Below are 17,716 nucleotides of genomic sequence, written 5' to 3' on the forward strand. Positions count from 1 at the left end.
ATAAATAAAAGCAATAAAAAGCTTGGGTTGCCTCCCAAGAAGTGCTGGTTTAACGTCCCGCACGACGTAAGAAGCTATTTGATTCAAGTTTGGTACTTGAGCTTGCCACCAACCAAGCTCCAGTTCATAGCTATCTTTGCATTCCACAACCATTTGAAATTGTTCAAATAAAATTTCCTTTTCCTCTTGGCACTCCTAGCATTGGTGCCTTTAGCATCGTCACCTACAAAATAAACAACACCCATATCGTCCTCTAACGGATCCATTAGTAAGGAGCCAAGTGTAGTAGAGGCGAGAGAAGAGTCCACAGTGCTAAATAAATAACAAGACTCTTGTAACATTGGGCTTCTAATGGTGTTGTTTTTGCTAAAGGAGACCCGGTCATCGCCCACTTCCAACGTCAACCTTCCATTTTTCACATCGATTAACGCACCCGCGGTGCGTAAAAATGGCCTACCCAATATAATTGGGGTTTTTGAGTCCTCGGCCATATCAAGGATGAGAAAGTCAACGGGTATGAAAAACTTACCGACTTTGACGGGAACATCTTCTAAGACACCTAAAGGTCGCTTTAAAGAACGGTCCGCCATTTGCAATGTAATACTTGTGCATTTTTGAGCACCCATGTTAAGTTTTTCACAAAGGGAATAGGGCATGACACTTACACTAGCACTTAGGTCGCAAAGGGCCTTAACAATGGTATATTTGCCTATAGTGCAAGGAATAGAATAGCTACTGGGGTCCTTAAGTTTCAGGGGAGACTTGTTTTGTAAGAGTGCACTACACTCTTCGGTGAAATCAATGGTCTCAACCTCATCGAAGGATCGCTTCTTTGAGAGGATTTCCTTCATAAACTTTGAATAGGAAGGGACTTGGGTAATCAATTCCATAAACGGGACGGTGACTTGTAAATTCTTACAAACTTCCGAAAATTTAGCAAACTTACCTTCCTCCTTGTGCTTTGCTAGACGATGGGGAAATGGTACTTGAACAACTTCTTTTGGAGGAGCATCCTCCACATCTTTCTCACTCACATTGGGAATACTCACCTTCTTCGTAACGGCATCACTCTCCTTAGCATTAGGAGAGACTTTTTCAACAATCACCTTGTCATTATCTTCGGGCAATGGGGCATCTTTGGCATCAAGCTTGCTCTTCCTCTTTAGCATCAACAATCGATGAGGAAATGGCACACGATCCTTAACAAGAGGCTCTTCACTAGCCTTCTTTTTATCATTTCCCCCAAGCTTAGCCTTTTTAACAACCACCTCATCATCCAAAGTCATGGATGGCTCATCATAGTTTGTACCACTTCTCAAGGAAATAGAATTAACAGTTTCATGTGGTTGCTCACCTTGGGGAGGTAGTTGACCATTCTTCCTATGAGAGCTAGAAGCGGCTAGTTGAGCCACTTGTTGTTCCAACATCTTGACCGCGACACTATGAACTTGATCATTTTTTTGAATTTGAGCCAACAATTCCCTTTGCATTTGGATGATCATGCCCTCGAGCTTACCCACTACTTGATTGTTTTGTTGGTCATTTTGTGGTGGATTTTGTTGGTAATTGTTTTGTGGGGGCCTTTGTTGTTGAGGAACATAGGCATTTTGTTGTGGTGGAGGTTGGGGGTTAAGCACATTATTGCTAGTGTAAGACAAGTTTGGATGAAATTTTGAATTCGGGTTATATGTGTTGGAAAATGTACCCGGCGGATATGAACTTTGTCTTAGAGCTTGAAAAGCATTTACCTCTTCCATAGGAGCTCGGCAATGAGCGGCATAGTGGCCCGCACCTCCACATCCATCACAAACGATGATTTGGCTCGTTGAAGACACAACATTGAGTTGTTGAATGGAATCCTTAGCATATCTCTCCGCCAATTGTTGTTGGAGCAAGGCAATTTGAGTTAGCAAAACGGAGTTGTTAGAGGATTCTTCTTTACCTTTGGATGACACAACTCGAGAATTGACATATTGTGCATCATGGATCGCCATAGATTCGATCGTGGAATGAGCAAGATCGGTGTCAATTTGATCAAACCGCCCATTGTTGGCGGAATCAAGAATCCTTCGGGACTCGGCACAACATCCATTGTAGAATGTTATTGCTAGAAACCAATCATCTAGCCCATGATGTGGGCATTGCCTTTGAAGCTCTTTGTACCTCTACCAAGCTTCATATAAGCTCTTAAGAGCTTGTTGACGGAATCCGGTAATTTGGCTCCTCAAAGTTTGAGTTTTCTCCGGTGGAAAAAACTTTTGATAAAAATCAAGAGCCAATGTCTCCCAATTGGTGATTCCCAAGGTGGTGCGGTCAAAGCTATTGATCCAAAGCTTGGCCTTGTCCTTCAAAGAGAAAGGGAAAAGTATTTCCCTTATTTGGGCTTGGGTGACGCCTTGCTTCTTGGATCATGGAGCAATAGTCACAAAAGTTTTGCACATGCAAATTGGGATCCTCCAAAGGACTTCCTCCAAATTGCTTTCTCTCTACAAGGCTAATAAAAGCCGGTTTGATCTCGAAGTCCGGTGCGGTGATTTGAGTGGTTGTGATTCCGGCCGGAAGCATAGCCGCGGTGGGCTTTGAGTGATCGGAAAGTCTCACCATCTTTTTGGTAGTAGATGGTGGTGGTGGTGGTGGAGTTGATGAACAAGAAACCTCCTCCTCTTCGAGAACCTCTAGATCGTCTAAGTAAGACTTTCTAGCACTTTCAACTTGTATGGGAGAAGTGTCTTCTTTCACTTCCTTCCAAAATCGTCGTCTTCTCCTAAATGTTTTCTCGGGCTCGGAATCCGGTGAAAGCAATTCTCCACTACGAGAGGACCTGGGCATAAGACAATAATTTCTAGAGAAGTGATGAGTAACGGTCTTAAGGAACAAGTGTTCCCCAAGACAAAGCAAAACAAGATAAAAATCGAAAATTCAACAAGCAATAAAACCGTTTCCCCGGCAACGGCGCCAAAATTTGATAGGCTTATCGAGTACCTATGCAAAGATAATTACCCTAGACAACAAGTTAATGTAGCAATAGGGGTCGAACACAAGGAAACGGGAATTACTTCGTGAATTGCTATGGGCAGATTTTTATCAAGGTCGATTACGATTTGGTATTGGTTTGGTTGTTTGATGATTAATAGCAATAATGGTGTAAATTATATAATAAAAGAGAGACTAAGGGGTTCGGGTCACACATGCAAAAGTAAACATATGATTATGATAAATTCGGTACTAATAACATTGTCAATTGCTTAGGTTTAAGGATACCCACCTTGCGGCATTAGCATCAACCATCGACCGGGTCCTAGAGAAACTCTCGTCCATGACTAGGTCGTCCTACTATACATGCTTTGTCTAATTAAATTCCGTGCCTCTCGACTTATAGAACGAATGAACAAACTTAATCATTTGAATAAGGCCTTAAACAACGATTAAACGTGACGATGCAAGCATGTGATAGAAGTAGTATGAACAATATTATTATTAACTTATTTTATCATGTTTATATATTAAATTTATGCATGGCTCCCCTAGCCCTTAGACTAGGAAATTTAGCTACTCATACTAAAGTGTAAATTGCAAACTAAATTGAGAGAAATGGTGAACATAATTGTATGGTTTATATAAACTAATCGATTTAACATGTGGAAGAACTAAACTAAAGTAATCTAAACAAATTATTTAATTATAAACTATGTGTAAAATGAAATAGAAATGTAGAGATATAAACTATAAGTAAAAATACCTTAAAAGTAGAGAACTTGTGTGGAAGAACAATGTATAACCAAAAGCTTGAAATAACTTAGAACCAAATGTTTGAAGAACTACAAGATTAACTAATTTGTAAACTAATATGAAAACTATTGAGAGAATTATAATGCTTAAGGCTAATGTAAACTAAAACTTGGACGTAAAATTGGATGCCTAGGACCTTGGAACACCTCTCCTATTTATAGGAGAGGAAGAAGAAATGTAAACATTCAAGATGACTACGGCCCCGATCGGGGTTGCATGGCCCCGATCGGGGTCGTGTGTTTCTGGGTGATTTCTCTTAATTCCTCACTTAATTTCTTGAGGAATCCTAAGTGCGTGATTAATGACCCTTAATGCACCCGGGTAAATGCTCCATCTATCATCTTTAGAGCTCCCAAAAAGCATCCTAAGCATGTTGGAATCTTATGCTTTCCACCTTGACTTGGGTTTGATCATTGGGCTTTGACTTTGGTTGTTGTCAACATTTGCATTATACATATTAATCCATCAAGTTCTCCATGCAAAACCCAATCCAATGCTCCATGCTTAGTCCAACACTTGGTCTTGATTACCTTAGTGAACTTGGTGTATAAAATGATAGGAAAAAGCCTCTAAATGCTTAGATTCCTACAAAACCGTAACAAACACAACAATACACCTAGAACACAAGATTAGATCAAATATATACTAATTAAAGTACGACGAACAATAGAAACCGAGCTAAAATGAGGGGTAAAAGTATGTAAATTATGCACTTATCACTTGATTGATTGATTGATTTACCTTTTAATAGTTTTCAAAATATAACATACTTATATTATATTTGTGTATGTTAAATAATTAACATCTTCATACTAATTAATACCATAAGTGGGGCCTGTTTATTTTAAGGAAACTCATTATATTCCAGTGTTCTCTAAATTTATACTTCAGCCAAAACTGTATAATATTTACATTGAAATCCCTTGTTCAGGTCCATCACACAGTGTTATCGATGAAAAACATTATAGTATAATTAATTTGTATATATTTATTTAATTACATAGAAGTCCCTTGGTTTTTGGAATATATATATAGTATTGATATATATCCGTCCAAAGATGTAGACGGGTCAAATATGTCACCACTTTCATAATAAGAAAACTCCACCATCCCACTTGTTGTTTGTCTTATTATGAAAGTGGTGACATATTTGACTCGTCTACAACTTTAGACGGATAGTGTCCATCTAAAGTGAGATTTTGTGATATTACAAATGTACTCATTACCTTTTCTTTTGTAAGTAAATTTACAATCATCTAATCGGATAGTTTAAATCCAGACCATTAAAAAGTCATGGACCTCTATTTCTTTTTGAGAAATTGAGAGAATCCTTACTCAATTTTGTGATACTTGAACCAATACTTATTTTTAGAGCTGGCAAAAGCTAACCCGACCCGAGTAGCCCGACTTGAAACCCACCCACCCCCTCCCCCGGTGAAACCCGACCAGATAGAACCGACAAATAGGGTGAACCGAAACCGGCCATACCCAAACCCGACCAGAACCGATAACCGATAACATCATTATTTTTTCTAACCCGTGACTCGATATTGACTCAACCTGATGGATGACCCGATAATGAACTAGTTTAATGATGATGTAAATAAGATCAAATTGACATTCATCTTAATTGTTTTCACTTAGAACTACAATTAATGCACCTAAACATTGTTTAAATATAAAATTATCAATCAAAAACTAAATAAATAAGATAAAATATTGATACTGTCGTTTTAGTACTAAAAATAATACCTAAGACTACTAACATAAGTTAGTGGAAGTAGGGTCTGTAACACCCCCATTTATTCCGGAGCCTTTAGCTAGACATTCCCGAGTAAATGAGAGAGTTACCATCTCAGTTTCTCGAGGTAGTGAATAACAAAGTCCAACTCACCAAAGTACTTTAAATTAAAACTTAATGATTACATGTTTATTACAAATTAACCAACTAAACTTAATATAAAATAAATACAACTTGCAGCGGAAATAAAATGATATAATTGTTCTATATGATCTAGACTTCAACTATGGTCCAAATTGAGCTCTCATCCCAATGCTCCCGAGTCAGCTAATCTTTAGTACCTGTCAAATCTGCTCCCCATAAAACGGTTCACCGCAGGTGTTCACGAATACACAGTCAACCGCGAGGTTGAGTAGGAATAAACAAAACAACAATAATAATCCAACCAAAATAGACATCCTTCGTATTCTCATCACTTCATCCGTACAACTCACTTACGTCACTGGCAGTAGCACAACTCCCTTAACACCGTGCTATGCTCAACTGGCAGTAGTACTTGCGTACCATGCTCACCTGGCAGTAGTAATTACTTACTATGCACAACTATCTCTGCCAGTAGTAATTACTTACTCTGCTCATCTGGCAGTAACGATTGCACGCTATGCACAACTGACAGTAACACCCTCCGTGTTATGCTCAACTGAATAATCAACTTTCCAACAATCAAATACTCAATGACAATCCCATCTTACTGCTCAACCAACATCTTAGTGTACAATTACTCTATTACCATTAATAAATCACAATATTAACCTTAACCTCATAAATCGTCACAATTAAACATTCATTCACTGAACAATAAAACCCGAGTTGAGTAGGAAATTCCTACCTGATAAGCGATTCCAATTTAGTAGCTCAAGCAATCCAATAAATAAAGCAATCCGATCCGATTATAATTCTTCACAACCGTCACCTAATCAAAATATTATAATTCAATTCAATTCAATTATTTATTTATTTATTTATTTCCTTTTATTTAATTATTCAAACTAATTATTTGTTATAACTATTAAATATTTACGATATTAAGAACTCGATTACTAAAACCCGAGTCTCCCACAATAACCAATTCAAACCCTATTACAACACAAAACCACCCTTCCCATATACGGTTTAAAACCGTGTCCAAACAACCCCATAAACACCCCCCACAACGACACCACAAGCCACCACGACCACCACCCAGCCTTGACACCACCAGCCTGCAACCCAATGTCCTCCACGACGCCTTAACCACCAGATAAACCACCACCCATTACCCACAAACCCACGCCCTAACACACGACACCAACAGTATTCCCCCTCAACCCGTGTCCCAAAACAAGCCGACCCCGACAACCACACCCAACCTTACCACTTCCAGCTACCACCATTGTTACCTTTGAACCACGGTGGTTCCGGTGGTGGTACCCAATCCCCGGTACAGTCACAAACACGACCACTAAGCCTGTCTTAAAACAGCCACGACAAACTCCTCTACTCTCCCCTGTTTTCCGCCACCACCGACACAAACCGCCATAGAAACACCACCATTATGACCGACCACCTTCCCCCGTCACAACCCCTCTATACCCAGGTCAAGACGAGGGCGATTAAGGGTTCAATTACCCATTCCAATCCCCCACGACCAAACCCGCATTACCCTAAACCCGCCATCTTTAATCGCCCCAAACACCACCCTATCACGGTCAACGATGGTCAAATAAGGTCAGGTCTGAATCTCGGCAGTCCAAGGTTGCTCTAGGTCCAAATCTCGAGTCCTATGGTGGTCTACAGATGTCATACGGTCGTCTTAAAGATGCTTGCATAATTAAGTATAAAACCGATTTAGGATGAGTAATTACCTCGAGTCGATTAATTGGTTTTTGTTAATTCCTTCTTCTTTCGTCTCCTAAAGCTCCTCCTATTAATTTGTGATTTATTTTTCAGATGTAACACAGTATTTATAGTGTAAGATTAGAGAGAATGCGAGGTCAATTAGGAAACTATTATAATTTACCTTATTCTAATTAGTATAGGAATTACCGTTATTATATTGCCATTATATTATTATTATTATTATTATTATTATTATTATTATTATTATTATTATTATTATTATTATTATTATTATTATTATTATTATTATTATTATTATTATTATTATTATTATTATTATTATTATTATTATTATTATTATTATTATTATTATTATTATTATTATTATTATTATTATTACATGTATTAGTCTTACCATAAGTATGATTTTCTCATACAATATTTACTAATTTATTATTGCCATAACTTATTATTATTATTAATATAATTATTATTAACTTTATATATTATTATTTCCATATTATATTATTATTAATTACCGATACAATTCCCGATCACACCTGATACCCGTCGTTGTGAGTACCAAAAATAAGATTTATAATTTCCTATTAAGACTAACCTAGGCTAGTGGTAACAGGGTCGAACCACAAGGAGGCAGACGTAATTTCTAGCTGTCTAATTCTAGTCTAAGGTAACGAGTGTAGGGGTTGAGTTGAATTAGTCTATAACTAAGAGTAAATAAAGATAATAAACTAAAAAGACGGATTAAACAGATAAAGAAGGGGTACTAGGATGGTCGGTTCGTTATAGTTTCGGCGGCAGCATACTAAGTAGGTCTAAATCAATCACATGAGGCGGGAAAACAAGAGGTCCTCTCGGTCCACTCTTAACAGATATCATCTTTCGATCTCGCTATAAGTCCCTAATATCACTAATACTGACTCTCGTCCTGAAAAGTGACTAATAATCTAAACTTTACCTATCTTTCGATCTCAGCACAGTTTAGTCATTTTAATTGGCGATCTAACAACTTTTCCTATCTTTCGATCTAATGGGTCAGTCATAAATTAAGCACCTAACTGGTCGCATGCATTCGATTCGTTAAATACGACATTAAAATCAATTAAAACGAAAGGTAACCTCACGTGGTCAGTCGATCGACCAGGTATGGCGGTCGATCGACTGACACGCGATTTCAGTCCAAAATAATACTACGCCGCCTACGCTATAATTCCCTTACATCCTAGCACAATTAATTTAGCTACTCATGCTAAGGGTGATAACATCAATAAAACTAACAAAATAAACAGAAGAATTCATGCTTAAAGTAGTAGAACAAACAATTAACATAAAGCGGTAGATTGGTTTCGGGAAACTAACTAGCAATTCTCTCCTACGAATGATAATAAAGAGAACTAAATTAAGAGCAGAAGAATACCGAGATTGCAGAGGAAGAATCAGAAACCAAACGAAGATAAAATTGTATAAAACTGTGAACCCTAATTATCTAATGAACAAAACTGAATGTTACTTTGTAAAACTTAGACAAAAGTCGGATCAAAACTGGATGCCTTTATCTGATGTTCTAGGTTACGTTATATAGCAAACATACGTAACAACTTATTATCAAAAACTAAACATAATGGGCTTGCTTTCCTCGATCTTTTAATTCTCGTCTGAGTAGCGGGGTGGTCGATCGACTGAGATTACCGGTCGATCGACTGCTATGCAGTGTACAATAGTTTCTGGAACCCGCATGTTGGTCGATCGACTGAAGGTAGTGGTCGATCGACTGCTTTAGCTGCTACTTGACTTCTATAATCTCGTGGATTTATCTTTTAGGCTTTGAAATACGCACCAAGCTCATTCCTCGAGTCAATACTTCACGTCATATGCAATGCAGGATACTCGGGGATGGATTTAGCTTGATTTCCGTCGAATTCTTCACATTTCTGCAATAAAGCATCATATAAAAGACACGCATCAAACTTCCCCAAACCAAACCCTTGCTTGTCCCCAAGCAAGAATAAGACTCGATCTAATGGAACGAGTTCAATCTCAGAGCGAATTGCAAACTGTAAAGCCTAAACCATTTTAATGCAATAACCAACAATCAACTAGCAAATGAATCATGCAAACGAGTTATGTAGTCATTAAAAACTGCTGAACCGTTGACTATAGAGACTTATCAAAATGGACTCTCGCGGGTCGCTCATATCACTCAAATAAGCACAGGTGAATAATGTAAAGATAGAAAGAATTCATTTGTAGTGACACTCACCTAACTACGACCTATAAGAACATGCCTGCAATATAATATGAAAGCAATCTCTATGACCGTACATACGCATTCCAACCAACAAGAGACCATGACACATGCCGAGGTATATATGTGGATATGTGAGGTATGGGTAAGAAGAGGCAAAACATTTATGGAAAAGTGGAGGTACAAGTGATCAAGCTAGTACCGAAACGGAACCATATGGCAACATCCAACTTCTTGCTCAAAAACAAATGAAACGGTGCTATAGCAAGCACAAATCTCACAATCTCCAGGTATAAAGGTAATCAACTAACTCCCCATAAGATAAGAATAAAACATGGGAGCAAAAATCGCCAAAAGATAAGGATTTGAATTATGCGAATTTGATTTCTTTTTCTCGAACCTCAATCGATCGACCTATGATGCCAGTCGATCGACCGCTTCAACAGTACAAAACCTCTTTTTCTTTCTTTTTTTTTCGAATAATTTCTTTTTCACTTCTTTTCTTTTCTTTTCAACTTTGTTTCTTTCCTTCCTTTCTTTTCATTCTCCCAACTAAATCTCAATAAGAGCATTTACTACCAAAAACTAAGTAACAATCCCAAGGACTAGACTACTAGCTTGACAAAGGCAGGCTAAATGTAGGATGTAGTAAATAGGACAAAAAGGATATTTTTGGCAGTGTGGAGTTTATGGGTAAAACGAAAAAGGGAAACCTCTACCACATGTGTCAACAAACCGCGAACCGAATGCATACAGGTATTAAGTAGATCAAGTTCATATTTATGCACATTTATGTGACATGTCTCATAAGGAGTAACTACTCACAATCCTAGATAAACTGGTCATAGATGACACCAGTTATAGGCTCTAAATCTCAGAAATATGATGTAGTTTGCCAAAAATCAAAGTCAAGTCTAAAGTTCAGCAAGAAATTTAACGAAAACTCGTAGACTATGCATATATGACTCTACTAATAACATGTCAGTTAGCAAGGCTTAGGCAAAAACAGATGCAAATGCAATGTCATCCTTGAAATACTGCCGTTCCGACTCGACCTACATGCTAAAATGAACGTGCATTTTTTTGAATTTTTCTGAAATTTTTCAATTTTTTTTTTTTGATTTTGGTGTATATGAAATGAAATAAACAAATGCAAACAAAATGTAAACGTGAATGCAAGCAAATGATATGCGACGCAAAACCCTTCCCCAAACCAAATCGCACAATGTCCCCATTGTGCAAAATCATATAATGAAGAAAAATGGAAAACGGGAATTTGCGAGAAAATTAATTAAATAAGACATGAAGTAAAGACTTGGGAACTCACAAGACTTTAAGCGCAGCAAAGGAAACCTCCCCAAACCAGCGTGAGCTAGAAGGTTTCAGTAGCCAGCAGTGCTACCAATAAGTACCTGAAAGATAAACAAAGCCACGCATAAGACTGAGAAGAACAATTTTGAAGCAGTAAATATGTGCACAAATGAGAAAATTAGAAGAAATAAATAATTTGACGGAAAGTAAAGTGGAGTAGAAAACTCCCTTAAGTCCGCTTATCGACCAAACACAACAGGGGAGAGGTCGTGAACAGGTACAACAGCGTCCTCGGTCGATCGACTAAGAACGGCAGTCGATCGACCAATGTGTCAGGAACAGTAGCTCCTGGAAAGTGCAACTCAGTCGATCGACCAATGTAGCCAGTCGATCGACTGAAAATACTGCTGTACTCCTTATTTCTTCGTATTTGCTCAATAATTTGAGCTAATAAGGTTGAAAAACCTGCAAGTGCACAGTAATACGCGCCCAAAATTGCGCAAAACCCAAAATAAAGTCTAAAACGCATAAAATCCTAAGCAAGCAAAATAGAATGCGAAGTTTCGCGCACAGAAAAGCAATAAAAAGTGTTTAACAAAAGCAAATAAAAAGTTTTGGAAAACATGTGATCAACTAGTAGTTGATCAAGAACGGCCATGGAATGGCCCACTTTGTTGGCTTCTGGCTACTAGAGGTAGCCTCAACGGTGCTTATCTTCTCAGCTGCACCCTTCTTAGCTTCCACGTCCGTACGGCTCAACGGATCAACACTTTCATCATCTCCCTAGTTGATGACCTCTTCTTGCTCATCAAAGTCCAAGTCGGACTTCCGTGCCTTGACCGGTTCGTCATCAACTTCCTCATCAGTGGCATAGCTAAGGCAACCAAGACCTCCTCGTGAAATGATTGGCTTCTTTTCAGCTAGAGTGACTTGCAGCTCTTCCTTCCCCAAACCAGCTCCTGCAATATCAGAAATAGATAAATCTTCCTCCAATTTGCTCCCAATCTGGGGCGGAGGGGTTACAACAGGAATAGAGATAGGTAAATCAGGAAGCACAAAGTACGATTTCTTGTCAGAAACCGTGTTACAAGTCACATGCCACATGGGGTCCTTTTTCTTAGACGGCTGGGCAAAGACAATAGAATGCTTCCCCACTTTAAAAGTCAAGGTTCCTAGACCGACATCTATGACTGCACCAGTAGTGTGCAGAAATGACCTACCCAAAATAATGGGAATGTGGGCATCCTCAGGCATGTCAAGTACAACGAAGTCGACGGGGAAGAAAAACTTCCCTATTTGGACATGGATGTCCTCTAAGACTCCTATTGGCTGGACCGCAGAACGGTCAGCCATCTGTACTGTCATATCTGTCACTGCGAACCTAGTCAATTTGAGCTTCCTAGCTAGACTCAAAGGCATGACGCTTATACTAGCTCCTAAGTCACATAATGCCTTCTCAATAGAGAAGGTACCTATATTGCAAGGAACAGAAAAGCTACCCGGGTCCTCTAGCTTATGGGGTGCAGTATGAGACAAATAAGAGCACGACTCTTTGGTTAATGCGACGGTATGCACATTTTCAAGTGACTTTTTCTTAGACAAGAGTTGTTTCATGAATTTAGTGTAGGCAAGCACTTGATTGACCAACTCAAGAAAAGGAACTTGTACATTCAAACTACAAATAACCTTTTCAAATTTATTGAAAGATACCTGTTCCTTTGTCGGCACTAGTCTCTCTAGATATGGGGCTGAGAGAAGTACCTTAGCCCTCTCTTCTAAGTCTCGCATGCCGGCATCCGTGGACTTAGGCTGAAAGTCCACCACCTTCTCTCTATTGAAGCTTGAACCCTCCTCAGACCGTCTCAAATGTGAGCCATTGACCGACATTGGGTCGAACTTCGGAATCGGGACGGACCCATCAGCACTCGAGTCTTGCCCCAATACTTTCGGAGTTGTCGAACCCCGGAACAAATGGTCTCTTAAATTATCGGGCATTGAAGGACGAAATTTCTCAATATCGCCAGGGTCTCAGTCGATCGACCACCTTGCTCAGTCGATCGACTGAGATGTACAGTTCCAGAAGCTCCTGTAACCCGCATATCAGTCGATCGACCGGGTATGTCAGTCGATCGACTGATATACCTGGTAGACACCTTGTTCTTGTTATTTTTCATTAAAGCTTTCTTTTGACTCGGTTCCGCCTCATTCTTTTCAGGGGCATCCTCGACCATAGCAGCCCCTCTCCGGTAGACCCACTCCTCAAAGTAATGGCATTCGGGGTCTCTTTCTCGGTCGGTTTAAGTGGGTAAGTGTCCGGAGCTCGAGTGGTACTCTTACTAGCCAATTGAGCAATTTGGCTCTCTAGTAGCTTCATCCCGGCCTCTCTAGCTTGGGACTCCTTCAGCAAGAAAGTTCTTAAACTCGAAAATTAGAACCATGGGATTGTTGTTGTTGCTGCGGCACATAAGGAGGTTTTTGGTATTGTTGTTGCTTATGATGAGGGGGCACATAAGCTTGCTGCTCTTTCTTTGTTGAGGGTTGAGTCGGATTCAGGACATTGTGGCTACTCCACCTCAAGTTGGGGTGGACATTCGGCTCATAGTACGTGTTTGTCTGCCTATAGTGTTGAAAGGCAACACAAGACTCAAAGGGGACAGAATAATTTTCGAGACATGCCCCTCGGCTCCACATCTTCTACGGCACGAAAGGACCGTCTCAAACAGGCGTTAACATGGTACATCCCACCTTTAGAAGCTCCTCCCAATTCATATTTGTCAAACCTTACAGTGAGAGCTTCTAGTGCAGCAACAGAGGAAGATTCAGCAGCTCTCCTCTGGTTTCTTCTCGAATTCCCATATTCAGCCTTATGAGTGGCCAAATCATCGATGATCTTCCACCCCTTAGTCTCTCCCATGTTCTCACAAATCGGCCATTGGTCGACATCCAAAATAGCCCTCGATCGTCATACACCCATTATAGAACTGATTGCAAAGACTCCATTTTTCGAACCCATGGTGCGGTATGGTTCGCACCAGTTTCTTGAAACGGACCCATGCTTCATGGAAGTTCTCATCAGGCCCTTGTTTAAAGCTCGTGATCTGAGCTCTAATGGCATTCGTCTTTGAGGCAGAGAAGTATTTTTTGTAGAATGCCAGGGCTAAGGAATTCCAGTCGGTGATCCCATGGGCGGCTCGGTCCAGATCTCTATACCACTCTCTTGCAGCGTCACGAAGAGAGAAATGAACATGGTCTCCTTGATCGATCTTGGGTCACACCGGCCGGCGGGGTATAGAGCAAAGAATAATCAATAAAAATCTCCATGTGCTTGGCCGCATCTTCATTTGCAGCTCCCCGACTGTTTCTCTCAACCAAGTTAATATAGGAAGGCTTTGGCTCGAATTTTCTCGCCTCCCGGTAGTTCGAATCCTTTGTAGAGATTCGCACCGTAGGCTCGAGTGACTAGCAATGGTTGCTTCTTCACCATGACTGGGATTTCTGGAGAAGTAACTGTCTCAAATGAAGAAGTAGAGCGGGAGATGTAGGTGGATCTCCTTGAACAGGCGTTCTCGTAGTAGCTTGACAGAGTACTCAGCTCTTCCTCTGTCGGTAATACCCTTTGTGATCGTCTCAACTCGCGCAAGGATTTCTCGATCTCAGGATTTAATGGTACTAGTTCACCACCCTGTGACCTGCGCATAAGAAGAAACTACAAAAGGAAAATAAGAAAAGTTTAAGGAACGGAAGTCCCTTAAACTAAAGAAAGACTAAATAAAAACAACTAAAAATTTAACAATTGCCTCCCCGGCAACGGCGCCAAAATTTGATACCCGTCGTTGTGAGTACCAAAAATAAGATTTATAATTTCCTATTAAGACTAACCTAGGCTAGTGGTAACAGGATCGAACCACAAGGAGGCAGACGTAATTTCTAGCTGTCTAATTCTAGTCTAAGGTAACGAGTGTAGGGGTTGAGTTGAATTGGTCTATAGCTAAGAGTAAATAAAGACAATAAACTAAAAAGACGGATTAAACAGATAAAGAAGGGGTACTAGGATGGTCGGTTCGTTATAGTTTCGGCGGCAGCATACTAAGTAGGTCTAAATCAATCACATGAGGCGGGAAAACAAGAGGTCCTCTCGGTCCACTCTTAACAGATAGCATCTTTCGATCTCGCTATAAGTCCCTAATATCACTAATACTGACTCTCGTCCTGAAAAGTGACTAATAATCTAAACTTTACATATCTTTCGATCTCAGCACAGTTTAGTCATTTTAATTGGCGATCTAACAACTTTCCCTATCTTTCGATCTAATGGGTCAGTCATAAATTAAGCACCTAACTGGTCGCATGCATTCGATTCGTTAAATACGACATTAAAATCAATTAAAACGAAAGGTAACCTCACGTGGTCAGTCGATCGACCAGGTATGGCGGTCGATCGACTGACACGCGATTTCAGTCCAAAATAATACTACGCCGCCTACGCTATAATTCCCCTACATCCTAGAACAATTAATTTAGCTACTCATGCTAAGGGTGATAACATCAATAAAACTAACAAAATAAAAAGAAGAATTCATGCTTAAAGTAGTAGAACAAACAATTAACATAAAGCGGTAGATTGGTTTCGAGAAACTAACTAGCAATTCTCTCCTACGAATGATAATGAAGAGAACTAAATTAAGAGCAGAAGAATACCGAGATTGCAGAGGAAGAATCAGATACCAAATGAAGATAAAATTGTATAAAACTCCGAACCCTAATTATTTGATGAACAAAACTGAATGTTACTGTGTAAAACTTAGACAAAAGTCGGATCAAAACTGGATGCCTTTATCTGATGTTCTAGGTTACGTTATATAGCAAACATACGTAACAACTTATTATCAAAACCTAAACATAATGGGGTTGCTTTCCTCGATCTTTTAATTCTCGTCTGAGTAGCGGGGTGGTCGATCACTGAGATTATCGGTCGATCGACTGCTATGCAGTGTACAATAGTTTCTGGAACCCGCATGTTGGTCGATCGACTGAAGGTAGTGGTCGATCGACTGCTTTAGCTGCTACTTGACTTCTATAATCTCGTGGATTTGTCTTTTGGGCTTTGAAATGCGCCCCAAGCTCATTCCTCGAGTCAATACTTCACGTCATATGCAATGCAGGATACTCGGGGATGGATTTAGCTTGATTTCCGTCGAATTCTTCACATTTCTGCAATAAAGCACAAAAACACGAAAGTAGACGGAAATGGGGGAAAATGTAGCATAAACTAACAAATGAGCTCTGAAATGCGTGTAAAATGGGATGTAAAACATCATATAAAAGACACGCATCAACACCCATACTAAATTAATAAGTTTCGGTCCAATTAACAATGGCACACGGCCTAATGCTCAATTATTAGCTAATCTCAATTCCCGACTTCAATACTTAATTGATTATTTAATTAACGTCTTATTGTAATTATTATTAGAAATGTCTTTAATCAATTATTAATTTACATAAATTACTTTTATAAATTATTATCAAAATACGGAGTATTACAGTCTTCCCCCCTTAAAATGAACTTCGTCCCGAAATTCGCCACAAATATTATCACTACACTCATTGACATCCCCATAACTAAGCACCATCCAACACAATGTATCCGCTTACGATCATCAATCATACCAGTCTTATCACAAGGTATCACAATAATAACTTAAAACACTCGTAGTATCAGATTCCTTCCTCCTAAAAATAAACTTCGTCCTCGAAGTTCGAAAGAGCAAACAACAAGAACCACCAAATTATTGTTGTAATGTCACAAATAAAATAAAGAACACACATTGTAACACAAGTCAATTATTACTTCAAACACAACTCCATGTAATGATTAAATGAATAACAAAATTTTTGATTCTCTTCCAAATACCAAACCACATCATATTGGATATTTGAACTAATCATTACTTAAACTTAAACTTCTTACTTTAACTATCGACGAATACATTGTCAGACTAAATAATAATCTCTAAATAATAACTGTTTAGTTAATCTTTTCTTACTAATGATATCTAACTTAATCATGGATGCAATTATTGTAAACATATATACACACACACACACACACACACACACACACACACACACACACACACACACACAGTATATATATATATATATATATATATATGTATATATATATGTATATGTATATATATATGTATATATATATATGTATATATATGTATATATGTATATGTATATATATATGTATATATATATATGTATATATATGTATATATATATGTATGTATATATATATACATATATGTATATACATATATATGTATATACATATATATGTATATGTATACATATATATGTATATGTATACATATATATGTATATGTATACATATATATGTATATGTATACATATATATGTATATGTATACATATATATGTATATGTATATATATATATGTATATGTATACATATATATGTATATGTATATATATATATGTATATGTATACATATATATGTATATGTATACATATATATGTATATGTATACATATATATGTATATGTATATATATATATATATATATATATATATATATATATATATATATATAGGCTTAGGGCAACACATTCCGCATATCACTAGATATGGTAATCTACTTCACATAATTTACAACATCATACTATCAACGTGCAAAAGATAAGAAACAAAACTTATTTTTT

General features: G+C 38.3%; 2 non-coding genes across 2 annotated transcripts; both read left to right on the forward strand.

Moving 5' to 3' along the window:
• Positions 1-2,124: 2,124 nt before the first annotated feature.
• LOC141635366 (small nucleolar RNA R71) lies at positions 2,125-2,231 on the forward strand. Its single transcript, XR_012540060.1, has one exon. It is a non-coding gene; the product is annotated as a small nucleolar RNA R71 (small nucleolar RNA).
• An 11,760-nt stretch (positions 2,232-13,991) lies between these two features.
• Positions 13,992-14,098, forward strand: LOC141635923 (small nucleolar RNA R71). Its single transcript, XR_012540576.1, has one exon. It is a non-coding gene; the product is annotated as a small nucleolar RNA R71 (small nucleolar RNA).
• The last annotated feature ends 3,618 nt before the right edge of the window (positions 14,099-17,716 follow it).

This window comes from Silene latifolia, chromosome Y (genome assembly GCF_048544455.1).
Source record: "Silene latifolia isolate original U9 population chromosome Y, ASM4854445v1, whole genome shotgun sequence".
NCBI lineage: Eukaryota > Viridiplantae > Streptophyta > Magnoliopsida > Caryophyllales > Caryophyllaceae > Silene > Silene latifolia.